General features: G+C 43.2%; 1 protein-coding gene across 1 annotated transcript in view; it reads right to left on the reverse strand.

Annotated features, from left to right (window-relative positions):
- LOC310753894 (tigger transposable element-derived protein 1-like) overlaps positions 1–18,906 on the reverse strand; it is a 657,443-nt gene that overhangs the window by 278,388 nt on the left and 360,149 nt on the right. The gene's annotated exons all lie outside the window — the stretch shown is intronic.

Here is an 18,906-nt window from a genome sequence, read left to right on the forward strand (position 1 = left end):
GTCACACTTCCCTCTGCCTCGCTGGAGAACATTGCGTCCATTGCTTGATAAAAAATGTTTAGGTCTTTCAACGCATCGTTCCCCATTGCCATCAGGGGTCTGATCCATTCCCGCGCCCCATCCTGTAGATGTCCAATAATGTACGCCACTCTCTCCCTGTCATCAGTAAAGTCGCCTTTTTGGCTTCTTGCTCCGTCTCTCCGGCTGGCCCTGTCTGGCTCATCGTGCTGCCTTCCCCGGGGTGCGCCCGAGCAACGTCAGAGACTCACGGATTGCTGTTAGGTTTACAAGGGGTTGCTCGTGCACAAGCAGGGCAAACCTCTCCCTGGCTGGCTGCTAATGTAAACTTTATCTGTCCAGAGAGCCACTCAGCCGTGGCCACCTCAATCGCTGGCAGAATCCGTGAGTGGGCATTTCTTAAACTTATTCCAGCAAAGAAGTTCCTTGACGCCCAGTCTCCACCTTCCCTCTCTGCGCGAAAGCCTTCTGCGCAGAGAGGGCGTGGGCAGCGGAGGACCCCTTCCATCCCCGCTTGTCCCAGGCAAGGAGTTGTGGGACTGCCTCGCCACATCCGACTCCTGCACCCCCTCTCCACTGGAACTGCGTTTATTCTCTTCCTCAGAAGAGGAGCTGCTTCTCCTGATCCCCTGGGGCTCTCTATAATCCCTCTGGCTTTTGCTCTCTCCCTCCGGCACTGATGGCAGTTCCCTGACACACGGCTTCCTGGCCATTCCATGGCCCCAAAATGTGGTTTTGAAGCTCGGATCCTCATGGATCCTCACGCTTTTCGCATTGGGCCAACCCAAACTCACTGTCAAATCACACGTCATGGCCATGGGCACAGCCTGCACCACAAAAATCATGGATCCACAGCCTCCAAAAATCATGAGTTGCACTACAAAAATCACAAAAATGCCCTTACCTGCACTGTTAAATGTCACCACTGGAACATTATTATTAGAGCCGATAGGAGAATGTATGACTATATATTGTACCAAGATATGGTTCATCTTCAAGAACAGATCAAATACATGCCAAAGTATTAAAGAGGAGAAAAAATATGAAACTGCTTACATACTGTCAACTAATATCCAGATTCAAGAAAGCCTGTATGGCAAACATTTAAATCAGTGAAAAGACAGAATTTGAGCCCATCATAACAGAGTTCTACCTTTTGGGTAAAATTTATAAACTATTACTCAAATATGACACCGAGCCCGAACAAGCAAAACCTTATATGACAAAATGGATGCAAAAATTTTAAGAGCAGTTTACAGTGGAACAATGAGAGCAATTATGAATAAAGGAATAAAATTTACTGCAAGTTAAGCCCTAAAACAAAATTGGTACAGTGGAACCTCGGGTTGCAGACATAACCCGTGACAGAGGCACGTCCGCAACCCACAGTGTTCTCACCCTGAAGCGCCGCGTCTGCGCAGGCGCCGGTGCAATTTGGCGCTTCTGCGCATGTGCGAGCGGCGAAACCCAGAAGTAACCCGTTCTGGTACTTCCAAGTTTCCCGCAGTCCGCAACCAAATAACACGTAACCTGAAGCGGCCATAACATGATGTATGACTGTACAAAAATGTTCTTTCAATGGTATATAACTTTGAAAGATATACAGAAGATGAATAATGAAATGAATGGACATTGCTGGAAATGTCATAGACCTTAAGGAATCTTCTTCCATTAATAGTGGACCTGTGAAAAGACCAAAAAGTTTTGGAGGAAAGTTCATTTCGAAATTAAAAAATGTAACCCCCCCCCTAAATTTGCATTGGACCCCAAAACTATGCCATTGGGAATGACTCCTTCAGCTACTGTATTGTGAAATCGTCAGTGGAACTATTTAGTTATATGACCACAGCAGTCAGAGTGGTGTTGGCTAACATATGGAAATCTGACATATGTCCTGAAATAGATGCATGGAAAGAGAAACTATCAGAATATGCAGTAATGGCAAAACTCACCAATTTAGTAAATAATTGACTCATGGAGAAACATAAATATTTATAATTTGTATACAACTTAACAGAACTGTAACAAAATGAACATCTGTATGGATTTGTATAATAGACCTTAGTTACAAAAATATTTCCTGTTTAAAAATAGAAGCTTTGTGTGTATATGATAAAGAAAGAAATATATAGTAGAAGAAATCTTGTCTGTCTGATCTAGAAATGAAATCATATTTTAAAATAATTTTGCTTTAAATTTTTATAATCATATATGGTATTTCTCCAATAGCAAACTACCTAGAATTGGAAATAATATTTAGTACACTAACCTTTGTTTAACTCTTGATAAATGTCAGTTTGCTGAGTTATTTTGTACCATTGTGATTCAATGTTATACAGGTGAAACTCAGAAAATTAGAATATCATGGAAAAGTTCATGGAATATCATGGAAAAGTTCATTTGTTTCAGCAATTCAACTTAAAAGGTGAAATTAATATATGAGAAAATCTCCTGGTAGACGGCTGCGTTGACCCTGGACTTAATGAAGCACAGTGGACCAACACCAGCTGATGACATGGCTCCCCAAATCTCTTTTCTGATGAGAGCAGCTTTTGCATCTCATTTGGAAACCAGGGACCCAGAGTCTGGAGGAAGAATGAGGAGGAACACAATGCCAGATGCTTGAAGTCCAGTGTGAAGTTTCCACAGTCTGTGTTGATTTGGGGAGCCATGTCATCAGCTGTTGTTGTTCTACTGTGCTTCATTAAGTCCAGGGTCAATGCAGCCGTCTACCAGGAGATTTTGGAGCTCTTCATGCTTCCTTCCGCAGACGAACTTTATGGGGATGCTGACTTCATTTTCCAGCAGGACTTTGGCACCTGCCCACACTGCCAAAAGTACCAAAACCTGGTTCAATGCCCATGGGATTACTGTGCTTGATTGGCCAGCAAACTCGCCTGACCCGAACTCCATAGAGAATCTATGGGACATTGCCAAGAGAAAGATGAGAGACATGAGACCGAGCAATGTGGAAAAGCTGAAGGCTGCTATTGAAGCATCCTGGTCTTCCATAACACCTCAGCAGTGCCACAGGCTGATTGCATCCATGCCATGCCACATTGAGGCAGTAATTGATGCAAAAGGGGCCCAGACCAAGTACTGAGTACATATGCATCCTTCTACTTCTCAGAGGTCCAATATTGCTCTATTTGCAGTCCTTGTTTTGCTGATTTCATTTAATATTCTAATTTTCTGAAATTGTTAATTTGGGGTTTTCTTCAGCTGTACGCCATAATATCACAATTAGAACAAATAAAGGCTTGACATATCTCGCTTTGCATGTCATGAGTCTGTCTCATATATTAGTTTCACCTTTTAAGTTGAATTACTGAAATAAATGAACTTTTCCATGATGTTCTAATTTTCTGAGTTTCACCTGTATTTGTGCTCAGTACTTTGTAGGATTTGATAATCTGCGAACTGTCATATTCCACAGGTTGGTATAATACAGCAAAATCCAAACACATAGTTTCCATCATCATGGCAGGGATGGTCCTTTTCCATAGAATTCTTATTCATGGAGTTGTTTTTTATATCCTGCTTTTCTCTACTTTAAGGAGTCTCAAAGCGGCTAAAAATCGCCTTTCCCTTCCACCCCCACAACAGACACCTTGTAAAGTAGATCGAGCTGAGAGAGTTCAGAGAGAAGTGTGACTGGCCCAAGGTCACCCAGCAGACTGCATGTGGAGGAGCGGGGAAGCGAACCCAGCTCACCAGATTAGAGTCCACCGCTCTTAACCACTACACCACACAAACGTACCTCTTAAAACTCTGGAGCAAGCTGTTCAGTTCAGCCTCATAGTGATACTAATTTACGGAGGGAGGGTTGGTGATGAACAAGATCTGTTCCCATTTCCCAACACAGAGAGCATAGAGGAGTTTCTTTTGGGGGCTGAACCTGCAGAGTGTTTCTGTTCAGAGTTTCTGTAGCAGAAATTGGCCAAGTGCCTTTATAAACATTCAGCTTCTCAAATAGAACTCCATCACGAAACTTTCAGGTGTAGCTGTTGGAGGTGGAGGACAGAGAAGGTGCTAGTCCTTACTTCCTCCTTCCAGCCCCATGATCAGTTGCCCAATGGGCTGAATTTCAGGGCATTTGTATGTAAAGGGCAAGCTTGTTCTTTACTTGTTTAGACTCTTTAAACTTGGGAACAGATATTTGGCTCTGTGACCAAAATGACCAAAAGGGTCAGCTTCTAGAGGACTGGAAAGATGATGGTTGTACTTCCCCTACCCTCAGCCCTAACTCCGTTGAGTATTTTTTGTTATGAGACTGAGCATTTGGGGCTGATGCTGTAGCATTCTTCTCTGGGGGCTTGGTGGAAAAACAGAAAAGTGACCCTCACCTAACTCTCCAATGCCCTTCAACAAGAATGCTGTAGGAAATATTGCCAAGCCCAAAGGGAGGCAAGCATTTGCTTCAGTTCACCCTGTTAATGGGGGAGCAAAAGCTATGCGTGTGTCATTTTCAATCAGTCTGCTTTCAGGACTGATTTTAGAACCCTCTTACATCAGGCCACATGGTCACTGGAGGTGGCCCCATCATGCAGAATTGACTATCCACACAGGGACCATCTTTTTTCTTTTATTCTTATACTGGATTTTAAGTTACAGTAACTTCTTTTAAAGCAGCTGTCAGTATATCACACTGTATTCCACTTGCCTTCCAAAGGAACACGTGGCTCTTCCCATGTAGTGGGTTAGGTTGAGACTGCTGAACCAAAGTGATCAGTAATTTTTACGGTAATTACAATCCTGCTTTCCCTTTTACCAGCTTACCTTGACTTCAATAAGGCCTTTGAAAAGGTCCCCCGTGATATTATTGCAAAAAAGCTAGTAAAATGTGGGCTAGAGAAAGCTACTGTTAGGTGGATTTGTAATTGGTTGACGGACTGAACCCAAAGAGTGCTCATCAGTGGCTCATCTTCATCCTGGAAAGAAATGACGAGTGGGGTTCCACAAGGTTCTGTCCTGGGCCTGGTATTCAATATTTTTATAAATGATTTGGATGATGGAATAGAGGGCATGCTAATCAAATTTGCAATAACACCAAACTGCGAGGGGTTGCTAATACCCCAGAGGACAGGGTCAGAATTCAAAATGACCTGAATAGCCTAGAGAGCTGGGCCAAAACCAACAAAATGGAGTTCAATGGGGAGAAATGTAAGGTACTACACCTGGGTAGAAAAAATGAAATGCACAGGCGGGGGACACTTGGCTTGACAACAATACCTGTGAAAGGGATCTGGGAGTCTTAGTCGACCACAAGCTGAACATGAGTCCACAGTGTGATGTGGCATCTAAGAAAGCCAATGCAATTCTGAGCTGCATCTATAGGAGTATAGTGTCTAGATCAAGCGAAGGAATGCTACCACACTATTCTGGTTGGACAGACCACATCTGAAATACTGTGTCCAGTTCTGGGCACCACAGTTGAAGAAGGATATTGTCAAGCTGGAGCATGTCCAGAGGAGGGTGACCAAAATGTAAAAGGTCTGGAATCCAAGCCCTATGAGGAGAGACTTAGGGAGCTGGATTTGTTTAGTCTAGAGAAGAGAAGATTAAGGAGTGACATGATAGCCATGTTTAAATATTTGAAGGGATACATGTCATGTTGAAGAGGGAGCAAGCTTGTTTTCTGCTGTTCTAGAGACTAGGATGCAGAATAATGGATTCAAACTATGGGAAAAGAGATTCCACCTAAACATTAAGAAGAACTTTCTGACAGTAAGGGCTGTTGGACGGTGGAATATGCCACCTCAGAGAGTGGTGGAATCTCCTTCTTTGGAGGTTTTTAAGTGGAGGCTGGCTGGCCATCTGTCAGGAGTGCTTTGCTTGTGTGTTGCAGCATGGCAGGGGGTTGGACTAGATGGCCCTTGCGGTCTCTTCCAGCTCTATGATTTTATGATTCTATGACACTAGCTAGTACACTGCACTGTTCCATTAGATAGATATTGTTGCTATTTTTTTAAGCTAAACGTTATGTATAGCTGGCATCTATTAGTCTTTGAGCCAGCGTGATGTAGTGGTTAAGACTGATGGACTCATAATCTGGTGAGCCGGGTTCGCTTCCCTGCTCCTCCACATGCAGTCTCAAAGCATCTCACAATCTCCTTTCTCTTCCTCCCCCACAACAGACACCCTGTGTGGTGGGTGGGGCTGAGAGACTTCAGAGAGAACTGTGACTAGCCCAAGGTCACCCAGCAGCTGCATGTGGAGGAGCGGGGAAGTGAACCCAGCTCACCAGATTATGAGTCCACTGCTCATAACCACCACACCACACCTGAAGTGCCTTTTCCAGTTGTCAATAATGCCCTGTTGTTATCATTTTTGAAACATTAGTGTTATGATGGCACCTAAAGACTGAAATATCTTCCTAAAAGATAGGGAAAGTTGCTAGGAAAAGCTTAGGAAATGTTTAGGAAAGTGTTTAGGAAAATGTTTAGGAAAAGTTGTTATGAAAGGAGGAATGAAGAATGTAAGTTCAGCATATAATTCTCTGCATTATGCTTTCAGGTCTCCATATGATGAGCATGTGGACAGACAGAGGAGAAGGCTGCATGAGGCTGATAGTTAATTGCAGAGCAACCTCTGCAAAAGAAAGTTGTGCATATTTTATCTTTGTGACTGTTAAATAAATGTTTAAATTATAGTTTTTTAATATCCAACCCAAGCTCTGATTTTCTCAGTTCTCCCTTCACCTGTGTGTATCCTGCTAGTTCTATCCATTTCGCCTTTCTCTTGACACAAATGTATATAAAATTATACAGGAAAATGTTAAATGATTGGTTTTAATGCAGTGTCTCTGTCTCTACCTTTCTGCGCAATTGCTCAATAATGTCACTAAGAAAGCTCTATATATTGGAATGGTCTCTTTTATTGGAAAAATTTCCCAAAGTTAATTCTAAAGGGGTGCATAAGACCAGTGGGCCGGAATTTTTGTCCCAATAATATTTTAATTTTTTTCCTGTGGCCATCACTAAATCTTCATGCAGTTAACTCCACAGTTTAATCTCTCATGGAGTAAAGTGGTACTTCCTTTCGCTGGGTGCCCCTGAGGTCAGTATTATGGGAGAGGAATGAAAAGTTCTCTCTATCCACTTTATCTTCTTAAATTTTTAAACCTCTATCATGTCTGCTCCCCACTTTTTGGTCTTTTCACAGGTCCACCATAAATGGAAGAAGGTTCCTTGAGGTCTATGACATTTCCAGCAATGTCCATTCATTTCATTATTCATCTTCTGTATATCTTTCAAAGTTATATACCATTGAAAGAACATTTTTGTACAGTCATACATCATGTTACGGCCACTTCAGGTTACGTGTTTTTGGGGTGTGGACCACAGGAAACCCGCAAGTACCGGAACGCGTTACTTCCGGGTTTTGCCGCTCACGCATGCGCAGAAGCTCCAAATTGCACCAGCGCCTGCGCAGATGCAGCGGTTCAACATGCGAACTCTGCGGGTTGCAGACGTGCCTCCATCACGGGTTATGTCCGCAACCCGAGGTTCCACTGTACCAATTTTGTTTTAGGGCTTAACTTGCAGTAAATTTTATTCCTTTATTCATAATTGCTCTCATTGTTCCACTGTAAACTGCTCTTAATTTTTTTGCATCCATTTTGTCATATAAGGTTTCGCTTGTTCGGGCTTGGTGTCATATTGAGGCATCTGATCAAGGCCTGTATTTTAAAATGAGCTTAAAGATATATTTGCAAATGTTTGTATGTTTCATGCCAGGCAGAAAAGCAGCTGGCTAAGTACTTTGGCAGATGTTTATCTTCCTGAACAGGGCCCCCCTGATTTATAGCAGGAGACAAATTTCTCAAAGTTGTAAAAGGGAATTACAGGCTGGGAGCAAAGGTTATACTGACCCTACATATTACAGAATACAATCAAGCTGCAAAAACACCAATTAAGAGTTGGTAAATAGTAAGATTTATTGTTTAACAGAAAATAATACCATGTGCCTCCCATCAGACTCTAGCCACATTTTCCTAAGGTTAAAGGGCAAGAGCTAATGGGAAAAGCAGCTGGCTGGGAAAGGGGGGGGTGTAAACTGAAGAGGTTTTACTTTGCAAAGGCCTTTTCTTCTAAAAAGCTATCTATGTTAATGTATGAGATTTGTTGGCTTAAATGTAATTATGCAAAGGATTTAGAAAGTAAGAAATGTTAGATTCTTATGTTAGATTCTTATTTCATTGATGGTGTGTGAGAATGTGAACCCAAGATCTCTGTTTAGACAGAATGTAAGACCATGAGCCATCTGTTTTAGCCATTTGTTTTGGAATGGAGGGGGAAAGGGGGCAAAAGGTGATCTGGTAATTAAGGTGCCTTGTCGAGGTAAATGTAAGATATATGGCTACTTGTCTGCCATTTATGGATAGAAGGAAATATAGCTCTTTGTCTCCCATAAAAGGTAATAGGAAATGGGTGTATCTTTTATGATTGGTTCTAGCAAACAGCCAATAGGAATTTCAACCAGGCTGATTGGACAGAGGCAGCCAAAGGAGGAGCAAGGGGGCTGGGCTGAGGAAATATAAGTGCTGACCATCAGGGCTGGAGTGGGCAGAGCTTTGGTAACCATATACCACTGCGCCTATCATTTATTTGTCTGACAAATAAATTATTATTTTAATTTCTCTATTGCTGCGTTGAATATTTCATTCCAGCTAAGTGTTAACCACAAGCAGGGTGCTACAATATTTGAGTAATAGTTTGTAAATTTTACCCAAAAGGTAAAACTCTGTTATGATAGACTCAAATTCTGTCTTTTCACTGATTTAAGTGTTTGCCATACAGTCTTTCTTGAATCTGGATATTAGTTGACAGTATGTAAGCAGTTTCTTATTTTTTCTCCTCTTTCATACTTCAGCATGTATTTGATCTGTTCTTGAAGATGAACCATATCTTGGTACAGGTCCTGGAGGTCTTATTAAACATGATTAGAGAGGACCAGCTGGTTAAAGGGATTCAGGTCGGAGCTAAACAGTATAAACTGAGAGCATTTGCAGATGATCTAGTTTTAACACTACAAGAGCCAGACACTAGTACGAAAAGAGTTTTAGAACTAATACAAGTATTTGGTCAAGTAGCAGGATTTAAGCTGAACAAACAGAAAACGAAAGTATTGGATAAAAATCTAACAGTGGTTGAAAGAGAGAAGTTTCAGAGTGAAACTGGTTTAACGGTAGCAAAGAAGGTGAAATACCTGGGGATTAATTTGACATCTAAGAATGTGAACCTATTTAAAGATAACTATGAGAAATGTTGGTCAGAAGTTAAGAAAGATTTAGAAGTATGGTCAAATTTGAGACTTTCCTTGTTAGGCCGAATTGCTGTTATTAAGATGAATGTCTTGCCGAGAATGTTGTTTTTGTTTCAAACATTACAGATTTTGGACAAAATGGATTGTTTCAAGAGGTGGCAAAAAGATATATCTAGATTTGTCTGGCAGGGCAAAAAGCCCAGAATAAAATTTAAGATACTAACTGATGCAAAAGAAAGAGGGGGGTTTGCCCTGCCGGACTTAAAGTTGTATTATGAATCAGCGGCTTTCTGCTGGCTGAAAAGTTGGCTGCTTCTTGAAAACACAGACATTTTGGATTTGGAAGGGTTCAATAACAGATTTGGCTGGCATGCATATATATGGTATGACAAGGTTAAAACTCATCAAGGTTTCAAAAACCATATTGTTAGGAAAGCATTATATAATGTTTGGATTCGGTACAAAGATTTGTTGGAAAATAAAACCCCCAGGTGGTTGTCACCAATGGAAGCTAAGGAAGTGAAAAAACTTAATATGGAACCCAAATGGCCAAAATATTGGGAAATTATAGAACATGAGGAGGGAAAAGTGAAACTGCAGAGCTATGAGAAATTGAAGTCAAAAGTAAGAGATTGGCTTCATTACTATCAGATAAATGAAGTTTTTAAACTGGACAGGAAAATTGGCTTCCAGGTGGAGAGGTCAAAATTAGAAACAGAGTTATTGGAACCCAATACTAAGAATCTGTCAAGAATGTACAACTTGCTGTTGAAATGGAATACACAGGATGAGACGGTTAAATCAGCTATGATTAAATGGGCACAAGACATTGGTCATAACATTATGTTTGCTGACTGGGAACAGTTATGGACCACCGGTATAAAGTTCACGGCATGTAATGCCTTAAGAGAGAACATTATGAAAATGATATATAGGTGGTACATGACCCCAGTCAAGCTTGCAAAAATTTATCATACGCCCAATAATAAATGTTGGAAATGTAAGGAAACTGAAGGTACTTTCTACCACCTTTGGTGGACGTGCCCAAGGATCAAGGTCTTCTGGGAAATGATTTATAATGAAATGAAAAAGGTGCTTAAATGCACATTATTGAAGAAACCAGAGGCCTTCCTCCTGGGCATGGTAGGCCAATTGGTGTCAAGGAAAGATAGGACGTTTTTTATGTATGCTACAACAGCAGCAAGAGTACTTTTAGCAAAGTATTGGAAGACACAAGAACTACCCACACTGGAAGAATGGCAGACCAAGGTGATCGACTACATGGGACTGGCGGAGATGACTGGCAGAATCCGTGACCAAGGGAAAGAGACGGTGGAAGAAGACTGGAAGAGATTTAAAGTTTATTTTAAGAATTGTTGTAAAATTATTGAATGTTAAAATGTCTTGGGTAATGCAAAACAGAATTGCAGTGATAAACAATTGGATATGAGAAAAAAGATTTAAAGTGCTATAAGAAATTGAAATTAGGGGTTCCCCTGACAAGATGTCTCGGGAAGTGTGCTGTCTCCCCGGGGCTAAGATCCAAGATGTAACTGAACGACTGCAAGGAATCATAAAACCCACTGACAAATACCCCTTCCTCTTGGTTCATGTGGGAACCAATGACACTGCAAGCAATAGCCTCCAGAAGATCAAAAGAGATTACGAGGCTCTGGGCAGGAAATTGAAGCAATTAAATGCACAAATTGTCATCTCATCTGTCCTCCCAGTTGAACGACGTGGCCCAGGGAGAGAGGGAAAAATAGTGGAAGTGAACAACTGGCTTCGCAAATGGTGTAAACAGGAACGGTTTGGATTCTTAGATCACGGAATGCAGTTTCTTGAAGATGGACTTCTGGCAAGCGATGGGCTGCACCTCACAACGGTTGGGAAGAATGTTTTTGCAAAAAATCTCAGAAACCTCATCAGGAGGGCTTTAAACTGACTAATGTGGGGGAGGGAGACAGTGCTCCTGAAGGTAGGAGTCTATCAATTGATGAAGATGATCATCCAAATGTCATAGACCGAATGGAGCAAACAGCACGCAGACCTAGTGGTGGGAGGAAAAAATCCTTAAATAAGAGACACGGGGGAATGATTAATGGACTTCAATGTCTGTACACTAATGCGCAAAGCATGGGAAATAAACAAGATGAGCTTGAGCTCTTGGTACAGCAAACTAAATATGACATAATAGGAATCACTGAAACCTGGTGGGATAAGTCCCACGATTGGAATGTAATAATGGAGGGATACAATCTATTTCAGAGAAACAGACCAGACAAGAAAGGAGGAGGAGTGGCGTTATATGTCAGGGATGTGTATACCTGTGAAGAGATCCAAGATTTAGAACCTCAAAGCCAAAGTGAGAGCATTTGGGTCAAAATTAAGGGAGAGAAGAATAACAGGGACCTCATTGTGGGAGTTTACTATAGATCCCCAAGCCAAACGGAGGACATAGATGATGCCTTCCTGGAACAGATGGCCAAGCATGCAAAAGGAAGGGAGATAGTAGTAATGGGGGACTTCAATTACCCGGATATTTGTTGGATGTCAAACTCAGCCAAGAGCATAAGATCAAACAGATTCCTCACTGGCCTTGCAGACAACTTCATTGTCCAGAAAGTGGGAGAAGCAACAAGAGGAACAGCCATTTTAGATCTGGTCCTAACCAATGTTGATGACCTGGTTAGTGGGGTAGAAGTGGAAGGATCATTAGGCGCGAGTGATCATGCTCTTCTGAAGTTTACTATACAGCGGAAAGGAGCAGCCAAGCATACTAGGACTCAATTTCTCGACTTTAAGAAAGCCGACTTCATAAAACTTAGGGAAGTGCTTGGTGAGATCCCATGGACAGTAATACTAAAAGGAAAGGGAGTTCATGATGGCTGGGAGTTTGTTAAGAGGGAGATAGTAAAAGCACAACTTCAGGCAATACCAATGAGACGGAAACATGGAAGGTGCCTAAAGAAGCCAGGGTGGCTATCTAAAGAACTTTTAACTGAGTTAAGATTAAAAAAGGATGTGTACAAAAAATGGAAAAGGGGGGAAACCACCAAAGAGGAATTCAAACAAATAGCCAGCACGTGTAGACACAAAGTCAGAAAAGCTAAAGCACAGAATGAACTCAGGCTTGCTAGAGAGGTTAAAAGCAACAAAAAAGGCTTTTATGGGTATGTTCGTAGCAAAAGGAAGAACAAAGAAACAGTTGGGTCACTCAGAGGAGAAGATGGTGAAATGCAAACAGGGGACACAGAAAGGGCTGAACTCCTCAATGCCTTCTTTGCCTCAGTCTTCTCCGATAAAGAAAACAATGCCCGACCTGAAGAATTTGGAGCAAATGATTCAGCAGAGGAAACACAGCCCAGAATAACTAAGGAGATAGTACAAGAATACTTGGCTAGTCTAGATATATTCAAGTCTCCAGGGCCAGATGAACTGCATCCAAGAGTATTAAAAGAACTGGCAGATGTGATCTCAGAACCACTGGCAGTCATCTTTGAGAATTCCTGGAGAACAGGCGAAGTCCCGGCAGACTGGAGGAGGGCAAATGTTGTCCCTATTTTCAAAAAGGGGAAAAGAGAGGACCCAAATAATTACCGCCCAGTCAGTCTGACATCAATACCAGGGAAGATTCTGGAGCAGATCATTAAGCAAACAGTCTGTGAGCACCTAGAAAGGAATGCTGTGATCACCAATAGTCAGCATGGATTTCTGAAAAATAAGTCATGTCAGACTAACCTGATCTCGTTTTTTGACAGAATTACAAGCCTGGTAGATGAAGGGAACACAGTGGATGTAGCCTACCTTGATTTCAGCAAGGCATTTGACAAGGTGCCCCATGATATTCTTGTAAAGAAGCTGGTAAAATGCGGTCTTGACTATGCTACCACTCAGTGGATTTGTAACTGGCTGACTGACCGAACCCAAAGGGTGCTCATCAATGGTTCCTCTTCATCCTGGAGAAGAGTGACTAGTGGAGTGCCACAGGGTTCTGTCTTGGGCCCGGTCTTATTCAACATCTTTATCAACGACTTGGATGATGGACTCAAGGGCACCCTGATCAAATTTGCAGATGACACCAAACTGGGAGGGGTGGCTAACACCCCAGAGGACAGGATCATACTTCAAAACGACCTTGACAGATTAGAGAACTGGGCCAAAACAAACAAGATGAATTTTAACAGGGAGAAATGTAAAGTATTGCACTTGGGCAAAAAAAATGAGAGGCACAAATACAAGATGGGTGACACCTGGCTTGAGAGCACTACATGTGAAAAGGATCTAGGAGTCTTGGTTGACCACAAACTTGACATGAGCCAACAGTGTGACGCGGCAGCTAAAAAAGCCAATGCAATTCTGGGCTGCATCAATAGGAGTATAGCATCTAGATCAAGGGAAGTAATAGTGCCACTGTATTCTGCTCTGGTCAGACCTCACCTGGAGTACTGTGTCCAGTTCTGGGCACCACAGTTCAAGAAGGACATTGACAAACTGGAACGTGTCCAGAGGAGGGCAACCAAAATGGTCAAAGGCCTGGAAACGATGCCTTATGAGGAACGGCTAAGGGAGCTGGGCATGTTTAGCCTGGAGAAGAGGAGATTAAGGGGTGATATGATAGCCATGTTCAAATATATAAAAGGATGTCACAGAGAGGAGGGAGAAAGGTTGTTTTCTGCTGCTCCAGAGAAGCGGACACGGAGCAATGGATCCAAACTACAAGAAAGAAGATTCCACCTAAACATTAGGAAGAACTTCCTGACAGTAAGAGCTGTTCGACAGTGGAATTTGCTGCCAAGGAGTTGTTGATTCAAGCCTTGTCAGTCAGAGGAATTTGGCCACCCTCCAGGTGCCCGGCTTGAATCCTTGTGACCTCCTGTCTGCGACTCCCGGCAAGATCAAGGGAGGTCTCCAATCGGCGATTCTCCTCAACGTGAAGAAGAACACACCACTCCTCCCCCTCCTCCATTCCCAGGGGGGGGAAAGAGACAGACAGAAATATATCTACATGTCTTTATTTCTGTCGTTCCAGCAGTACAGAGAAAACATGTCTGTACCCTCTGATACCCAGCTGCAGAGAGAGAATAACTCCACCCATGTACTTCCAGTACAGGGTCATGTGACACTCTGAGCTAACATCCGGCTCTCAGAGCACTTTACAGACTGTCCCTGGTTCCCACGGTACAATCCAATAACATCAGTTTCCTGTTTACCATTCCAGCCACCTGGAGCTCGCTTCTGCATTGCTCCTTTTTCGTAACATCCTCCCCCAAAAGAATCAATGCGTGTTGCGGCAAGCAAAGCGTGATCCAGAGAAGAAAACAAACAGTTGTTATACACATAACACTCCCCTGTTGTTTCAGTTCCACCCTTGGAACTCCCCGCCACTGGTTTCCCCAGTGTACCTCTCTGGTTGTCTGGTTTCCAAGGAACGAGTGCATCTGCACTCCCTTGGCTAGCAACTCTCTGTTGTGTCTTTGTCTCTGACTTAGACACAGCTCCAACCTGTCCTCGGTTGTGTACAACAGCAACACATGCAACAGCTAAATTAGCATACTCTTCTGAGTACCTTTTGGGTGGTTCACCCTTTGTGACTCTCTCAGACCTGCGCAAGAGGTGCTGATCCTCTCTGCTCACTGGTTCAGCCTCAGGACTCTTAGGAGAACCAGTTCCAACAGTAAACAGTGGTTCATCCTTCACCTGTGAAGGTCTATCCATTGTGTGAGATTTCCTCTCAATGACTGTGACAACAGAGCTCTCTGAGCTATCACTGTCACTCTCAGTACCACTGTAATCTGTGAAATCATCATCATCATCTGAATCGTCCTCTGTGGGAAATGTGTGTACTATCACTCTCTCCTTTTCAGGAGCACTCTCTAGAAATTTTGTGAGAATCACCTGACCAGATTCAGACAAAATTACTCTGTAGAGACCCTTTTCATATCCCACAAAAATGCCTCTGGCATTCTTTACTCCACCTGGAGCTTCTGTCCTCACATGAGACCCAAAAACCTTGAAATGGGCAACAGAAGGTTTTCTCTGGAACAGTTTCTCAAAAGGAGAACTTCCCAACTCTCTTGAAACCTTTCTCACCCACGCATGACAAAACGACATGAGTGACTCCGCCCAGAACTCATGTGGCAGATGTGAACTAAGCAATTGCGCATTCATCCCCTTTTGCAATTCTTTGTTCACTTTTACACAGACACCCCTGTTCCACGCTTCCGCTGAAACAGCAATCTTGTGTCTGATCCCCTTCTTCTGCAGGAACCTCTGGAAATCCTGTAAAAGAAAAATCTGCTTCTCATCTGTGAATAGACAATCAATGTTAGCATCATGCATGTCTTTAACCTTGTCACAAAACTCTTGAAACCTTTCTAAGGCTTCCTGTGGTTTCTTTAACACATAAACCCAGACAAAGTTAGAGAAATGATCCACACACACAAGATAAAATCTTGCATTGCCTCTAGATGGTTCTAGAGGACCAATCACATCAGCATACACCCGCTGAAACACTCTGTCGACCCTGGCCACCTTCTTGGCGCTTGTTTTGGTCACACCTGCAAGAGAAATCATGTTAGACTCAGAATTACATTCCATGTAATCACTTTGGTCAAAGTCCAACAAATACAGTCCACCTTTCTGTCTGGCAGAAAGATATAACTCTCCATCTTTGAAGATCTCGCAGCTCTTATCATCATAGGACAGTTTCAGTCCTTTCTTTGCAATCTGCGAAACACTCAGCAGATTGAACTTCAGTTCAGGAACCAAGTAAACATTGTGTATTGTCAAGTTCAGACTCTTAAGATACACAGATCCAACCCCAGTCGCCTCCAGCTTCTGACCGTTGGCTTGTTCCACAGCGAAGCTTTGCTTCTTAAACGTCGAAAAGAGTCCTCTGTGCGGGGACATATGAAAATTACAGCCCGTATCGATTACAAAAGAGTGTCCAACATCTGGCGTGGTTCCTTTCGCCATCAGGGCCTTTGCAGGTTTCACCGAAGACTTGGTATGACCTTTGCCTGCTGCCTCAGGCTTTGCTGAGCGGCCCTTCGCTCCTTTCGACTGGCGTGGCTTCTTGCAGTTCCGCTGAAGATGCCCAGCCTGTCCACAATTGTAGCACTGTACAACGTTCAAAGCTACAGCATCCTTTCCAGTAGCCTCATCAGTGGGGGAATTAGAACTCCGTTCTTCCCTCCCCCTGTCCTGTACTTCCAGTGCAGCATGCCAGCTGTGTTCATCCTGAACCACGGCACTCAGGGGCACTCCCCCCTTCTTGGCATCCATGCTGAACTCAAGTCTCAGCTCTCCACTCTCGAGCTAGTAAAAATCCAAAAGCTCTTTTGAGCTGTTTTTCTGCCTCTCTCCCAGGCAGGCAATCTCCAAGCTGTCTGAAAGTCAAAACAACTTTCGCTTTCCCGGCTCTGACTGAGCCAGCCCCAGGTGTCAGTAGTTTTCCACTGCCCGACTGTCGTTGCTTAGCAACCTTCCCCGGGACGGGAATCCTTATCTCACCACAGGAATTTCTGGTATGCAAGCCTTTCCTCTCAGAGCTGTTTTGCCAAACGCAGCTCTCTCGTGAACCAGAGAATAAATCAATCTGCATTCACACTTTTAGCCTGATATTCAGCATACCTTTTTGGGGCTCCATTGCCTTGAAAACACCCCCTCTTGGTGTCCTTCCGTCTGTTCAGCTTCTGGCTGCAATGCAGACGTTATCTTCTTTCCTTGGTGCAGAGGATGGCACACGATCCATCAACCTCTCACCTCTCATGCTGATTCCCATGGATCAGATAACCAGCAGCGTCTGCTACCATATGTTGATTCAAGCCTTGTCAGTCAGAGGAATTTGGCCACCCTCCAGGTGCCCGGCTTGAATCCTTGTGACCTCCTGTCTGCGACTCCCGGCAAGATCAAGGGAGGTCTCCAATCGGCGATTCTCCTCAACGTGAAGAAGAACACACCACTCCTCCCCCTCCTCCATTCCCAGGGGGGGGGAAAGAGACAGACAGAAATATATCTACATGTCTTTATTTCTGTCGTTCCAGCAGTACAGAGAAAACATGTCTGTACCCTCTGATACCCAGCTGCAGAGAGAGAATAACTCCACCCATGTACTTCCAGTACAGGGTCATGTGACACTCTGAGCTAACATCCGGCTCTCAGAGCACTTTACAGACTGTCCCTGGTTCCCACGGTACAATCCAATAACATCAGTTTCCTGTTTACCATTCCAGCCACCTGGAGCTCGCTTCTGCATTGCTCCTTTTTCGTAACAGGAGTGTGGTGGAGTCTCCTTCTTTGGAGGTCTTTAAGCAGAGGCTTGACAACCATATGTCAGGAGTGCTCTGATGGTGTTTCCTGCTTGGCAGGGGGTTGGACTCGATGGCCCTTGTGGTCTCTTCCAACTCTATGATTCTATGATTCTATGATTCTATGATTCTATGATTTAAAACAGGGATGCAGAAAGGGGAGGTATGGGGAAGTCGCTGAAAGAAAGTTTTAGGAAAGAAAGGTCAAGAAATTATACGTGTTTATATGTTTGTCTGTTTATGTATTGTGTTGTATTGTCTTTAATATGTGTTGAAAAACCAATAAAAAATTTATTAAAAAAAAAAAGAACCATATCTTGGTACAATATATAGTCATACATTCTCCTATCGGATCTAATAATAATGTTCCAGTGGTGACATTAACAGTGCAGGTAAGGCCATTTTTGTGATTTTTGTAGTGCACCTCATGATTTTTGTGTGTGATTTGATGGTGAGTTTGGGTTGGCCAAATGTGAAAAGTGTGAGGATCCATGAGGATCCGTGCTTCAAAACCACGTTTTTGGGCCATGGAGTGACCAGGAAGCCGTGGATCTGAGTTTTTCATGGTGCAGGCTGTGCCCCTGGCTATGATGTGTGATTTGACAGTGAGTTTGGGTTGGCCAAATGCGAACAGCGTGAGGATCCATGAGAATTCGTGCTTCAAAACCACGTTTTTGGGCCAAGGTGTCACCAGGAAGCCGTGGATCTGTGATTTTTGTGGTGCATCCTGTGACCATGGCCATGATATTTGATCTGATGGTGACTTTGGGCTGATCTAGTGCAAAAATCATGAGGATCCATCAGGATCTGTGTTTTTTAACCATGTTTTTGCGCCAGTGCGGCACCACGAAACAGTGGATGCGTGATTTGTTTGGTTCTGCCTACGGACTAAGATGTAGTCTAGAGCATCATGGTGTTTTCATTTTGTTTCAATATAAAAATCATGAATTCCTGAGGATCCATGCCTCGGATCCATGTTTTTGTGGTGCTGCAGCACAGCAAAGTGTTGGATCCACGTTTTTTATAGTCCAGTCTGTAGGCGTGCCTTGCAGGTGTGTTTTGACACTGGATTTGTTGGAGTTATTTTTTAAAAAGGGGAGGATCCATGAGGATCCGTGTAGATCCGCCTTTAACCCAGACCCATGTTTTATGTTAGCTTGCTGGTTTGTGGTTGGCAGGCGCTGGCTCGTGTATCTAAAGTAAAATTTGCTGCCTATCTACTCCGGAGCTTTCAAGGCAGCCTACAAAACAGCTAAGAGTATATGGGTATATGGAGACTTACTGGCATTTTGTATTTTTTGTGTTTAAT

This window comes from Podarcis filfolensis (genome assembly GCF_964270895.1).
Source record: "Podarcis filfolensis genome assembly, chromosome: W".
Lineage (NCBI taxonomy): Eukaryota > Metazoa > Chordata > Lepidosauria > Squamata > Lacertidae > Podarcis > Podarcis filfolensis.